Source organism: Oncorhynchus clarkii, chromosome 7 (assembly GCF_045791955.1).
Source record: "Oncorhynchus clarkii lewisi isolate Uvic-CL-2024 chromosome 7, UVic_Ocla_1.0, whole genome shotgun sequence".
Lineage (NCBI taxonomy): Eukaryota > Metazoa > Chordata > Actinopteri > Salmoniformes > Salmonidae > Oncorhynchus > Oncorhynchus clarkii.
The window spans coordinates 25,361,416-25,366,559 of record NC_092153.1 but is presented as its reverse complement, the minus strand read 5'-3'; the positions used below and the strand labels follow the sequence as shown (position 1 = coordinate 25,366,559).

The 5,144-nt window shown below is 43.4% G+C and overlaps 1 pseudogene; it reads right to left on the bottom strand.

Annotated features, from left to right (window-relative positions):
- Positions 1-1,099: 1,099 nt before the first annotated feature.
- On the bottom strand, positions 1,100-4,186 carry LOC139412570 (uncharacterized; annotated as a pseudogene).
- Between the last annotated feature and the right edge of the window lie 958 nt (positions 4,187-5,144).

The following is a 5,144-nucleotide window of genomic DNA, read 5'->3' as shown; positions in this document are numbered from 1 at the left end:
AATATATATTGCTCCATGACATTGGTATGCAACAGCCATATACACATACTTTCATACCACAGCCGTGTTCGATGACAGCACCGAGCATGAAACACCAGACGGCATGTAATTGTGATGACTGGGATCAGGGCTGGCCTTAGCTTGCTTAAACCAGACTGAATGTTGTTCTCACCATTGAGTGAGTCTGGTTCAGTCGGTTTTAACCACGCTAGCCAACAGTAGGCAATACTTGGTTCAGAATGTAACCGTTTTGTAATGGTCGTGGCAACTTTGAATACGATTTATGTAAGTGATTTGGGGAAGTAAATGTTATATTGCGTTCAGGGTTGGGTAGGTTACTTTCTAAAAGTAATCAGTGAGTTACTAGTTACCGGTCAAATTGTAAATCAGTGACGTAACTTTTGGATAACCCAAACACAGTAGCATATTCGGATTACTTTTAGATTACTTTCCCCTTAATAGGCATTAGAAAACTAAAAAGGATCCATCAAACGGCATTTAGTGTGTCAGTGGTCTCAGGCTTACGGTCAGACTCGCTCAGATGGAACAAACTCAAACTCAATGCTGAATTGAATGTCATTGAGAAAACAGAACAATGTCATAATGTATTTATTTTTGCGAACATCCTTTCTGAATTTAAAAGTAATCCATTAAGTAATCTAGTTTCCAAAATGATCTAATTACAATATTTTAACTGGTAATGTAGTTACATGTAATCAGTTACTCCCCAACCCTGATTGCATTTTATGTGAATAGATAAAAAAAAATGAATGGTTGAACGTGTTACCAAGGAGCTGTTACTGCTCACTGGCTCGTTGATTTAGCTTCCGTCACAGAGGGCTGCAGTATATGCTGTTTATTGTTCTCAAATCCCGCCTATTAAATGAGAAACCGAGCCGGACACCACAGCCTCAATTACATTAATTAACCAGATAAATTGGTATTCCAGGTCATCTTCCTAGCGACCGGGCTGCACATCTTGCCACATCATAATAATGGACTTCAATGGGATCTGATCATCTGCCTCGGCGCAACTACGATAACGATCTGGAACCTACCCTATTCCAAAGATAGTAAATAAGACTGCAGAGAACTGGAGTCAGTTCAGAACAGGTTCATTGTCATCTACATGGTTGCTTGCCTGTGGGGTTGGCGTAGCCTCGAATACAGCAATGTCGCCAGTGCAAGTGAGTGAGACCACTGCCACAGCAGCCAGCAGTATCCCCATGAGAGACACGCCTGAGGAAGGAAGTTGAATTATTTCACTCGGAATACCATACAGCGTTATCATAAACCTGAGTAATACAACATTTCTGTCCAAATGTTTACCTACAAGCTCTTGCTTATAGCATGGGTTTTTAGCAGTTTCTCAAAGCTTCAGTTAGTGGAAAACATTTCCTTAAGGTGTGCCCTAGTGAACAACTACAGCTAATGCAAAAGTCCTTCACCTGTTGTGCTCTGGTAGTTGACCTCTAGTTGAGATGCCTGCTCCTCAGAGAACTCATTCATCTGTAACCAGTCAGAGTCCTGGACTAAGATGGAACCCGAGAGCAGCCTCCGCCTCCCATCTATCTGTTGTGAAACAGTGATCCGTCAGTGTACAGAATCGGATGGGGAAGAGATGCAAGCTAGACACCACTTGACAGAAAAGCACCACCGGCATAGATCAAATCATAAACTTCAAAGCTTACTCTAGTGAAATACATTGTCAGGTCAGCAGACTCCTCCCCATTCTCAGGCCACAGGTGGAGCCCCAGCAGCCACACACCAGGTCATCCCGACCTGCTGAAACCCACCTTAGAGGAAAGAAAACAGGACCCCAGTTCAGAAAATGCAAACCAATGAAAACCATGTATAGCTTTGGGTCCTAGCTCTACACAAATCCAATAAAGAAACATCCATGTTTGCAGAATTATAGTTTTGTGCAGTATAAACTCGATCCCCATAGACAAACCGGTTTGCCTCTGTAGTAAACGAGCAAGCCTCGTGTTCTGGGTCAATGGAAGCAGAGGCCGACCTTGCTCTCAGATGACATGCGATGTACATTTATAGGAAGGTAGGAGAGATATGACTTGTACAGGGTTGTGTTCATTAGAGTAAAGAACAGAAAGTCAAAGTCAGTGTTTCTTATTGGAAAAGTCCAGGTATTCCCTGTTTGTTTCTTCCATTTAGTGCCTAATGAACATGACAGGTGAGTACAATACATACAGCCTAAAAAATAAAATGGCCTTCAGGTGAATGCGTCATTACTCACAGAGCTCCTCTCATCTTGGTGGAACCTGAAGGTCTCAAGCTGAAACTGGAGTTTGTCATCCTGGGTTTGCTGCAGTAAGTGGGACTTGGGGCCTGTCTGTCTAGCATCAGTCAGACACCTAATGGGATGAAATAAAAACAAAGTTTAATTTACATTCACAATATACATTTAAGTATAGTAAGGGGAACGCACACGCACCGCTCACGCACCCATGGTTCTCAATGAAGGAATATCCACGGTTTAGAGGCCATTTCAGGGGCCAGCGTAGCCACACAGCTGTCCACGGAGACACGGAGAGTTGTGTGGTGGGCTTGGATAATGGAGGCTTCAACCCTCATGACATACCCCAGAAAGTAGACACTGGAGGGCCTCTCAAATTGCCAGTCATCTGAAAGAGAAGAAAAGCTAAAGCAGCAATAGAGCCCTACAGTGGAGGTGTCATAATACCCATAAAACCTAGCGGTCAAACAGGGAAATGGTTCCAGTTGTTTTTCCACCATTCATTTTTTTTCCCCCATAGGGGATTTTAGAAACTCTTAAAACAAGGTCTGTGTGATGTTTTGATGTCCAAGAGAGATTTGCATGGCTACGGTTACTTTTATCAATATGTTCTGCTCTCTTTACTCTCAGATTCTAAAATGCTAATTAGCATCCCTGTCGACATCATGCAAGACTCATGCAAATCCCTGCAAGGTCCTGTATGTCATCTCTAGCTGACGCCTTTGCTAGCAGGTATTGTGTGAATTTCAAACTTGCACAAAACAGTACAGAGAATTGTCAATTTAAGCCAATTTATCCATTACTACATTTAGCCATCATTAGATAGTTAATCCAGAGACTCTTACCTTTGCCTTGATTTGGCAGTCTCGTCCAGATCATCATGGAATTTGTAGTGCTTTATGATAGCAACATTAGCATTTCATGGGGGGTGGGGGGGGGGGGGGGGGGAATAAAAACAAATAAAAAAATACCCTACCATCAAACACAGCCCTCACTATTTTATATATTTTTTTAACAATATATTTTTAGCAATAAAAAATAGAATTGTATTTTATGGGGCTTGCCTGTTTTGTAAGGGGGGGGGGGGGGTAAATACAGGATAATACATTAATAAAAGTGACGGTCCTAGAGAGATTGACACAGTTATCAAAACATCATGGCAGAGTAAGCCTACCTAACAATGCCCTATGGGGAAAATGAGTGGAACCACTTCCCTGTTTGACTGCTAGGTTATGGGTATTATGACTCTATAGCCCAAAATGGCAGAGGTCAACTTTAAAGGTGTAGCCTCACCTTTATTTCCAGTCAAATATGCGGCCCCTGCGCTTGTTTTCAAAGTTTGAGGGCGGGCCTTGGGGATTAAGAATTTGCTGTGCTTCTTGGCCAAATGTGTTCACAGTATCTCAGGTTTCTACTGGAGTGATGAAAGTTACAGATTCCACCTTTAAACGCTATGTTCTATACCCACCTGTCAAGAGCCTGAGATATAAGACCAGCTGCTGCTCTGAGACCTTGGTGGAGGCCAAGGGAACCCAGGTAGGCTCCAGAGCATTACTGGTCACATTGTGCTTCCTGATGGATACAAACGCTTTGCAGCCAGAGCCAGGGTTGTGTTCATTAGAGCATGACACGGAAAAAATGTGAAAAGTGAGAATGAAATAAAAGTCCTTAGCTTTGATAATGGCATTCAACTCCAAACTCATTTGTTCTTACAATGGGAGTGCCTTTCCCAAGGAAATCCTGCTTGACCTTCACCCGAACCACGTCCTCCCTGCACTGGACCGCTACACTGGTGGCAGACACTGGATTCTTCCGCTCAAACTTCTCCGGCTCTTTTGCTTCCTCCTTCACCATATGGTTCAGGACTCGGCCATGCACAGGCGGTCCCTGGTTGAAACGCCGGTTGCTTTCTGGCAGGCTGTTGAGGTTCATGTTTTACAGGCACCTGGGTTGGTTACTGAACAGGGTTTCTATGTTCAAACTGTACAGGAGATGGTGCAGGTCTCCCGTGCTCAGTTTGCACAGGGACTTGAACATGTATCCTTTGTTCAAATGGCATAGCGGTCTGAATAGGTATTGGGTGGGTATCCTTGAGTCTGTGCTCACAGGCTCTTCGGCTTGCTGCTGTGGACCATCGCTGGCAAAGTTAGATGTTTCTTGACCACGTAATGACATTGGAAAACATCAACTCTGAGCATAACTAAATGACCTGAATGAGACAAGCACAACAAACCCAACCAAATCTACTCGCAGCCCCATTCTGATTTTTTGGACATAGTGTCCATTGTGGATTCAATGACATTTAATTTTAAAGCAGATTCTGTGAGCTTGCTCCCGACTCCTCCCGCTTGTCGTAAGTGCAATTGCTGCCCGGAGAGTTGCACAAGATTATGGGTGTGTCTCAATACTCTTTCGTGGTTTTCTATCCTTGTCTCCTGTCACTCATAGAGGGTAGGGCATGAAAGGACTCTACACTTCTGAGATGCACCCTCAGTATAACTGACTTTTGCTTATAAGCCGTGTTCGAATTCTCATACTAACCGTACTATTTGTGACGTGAATTGAGTATAAAGTATGCTTATTGGTTATAGTATGGATATAGTTAGCATGCCAAAAGTACCCGGATGTCGTACTAAGTACTTTTTGGGCCCAGAATGCAATTTTTCAGAAAATGGGCGTGGCTTCACAACGTTATCATATTTGATGAAAATGGCGGAAAATATGCAGCCAAAGTCCGACAACGCATTGAAGATTGGGGCAGCAGGTAGCCTAGTGGTTAGAGTGTTGAACTCGTAACTGGAAGGTTGTAATATCAAATCCCCAAACTGACAAGGTAAAAATATGTAATTCTGCCCTTGAACAAGGCACTTGACCCACTGTTCCTAGGCCG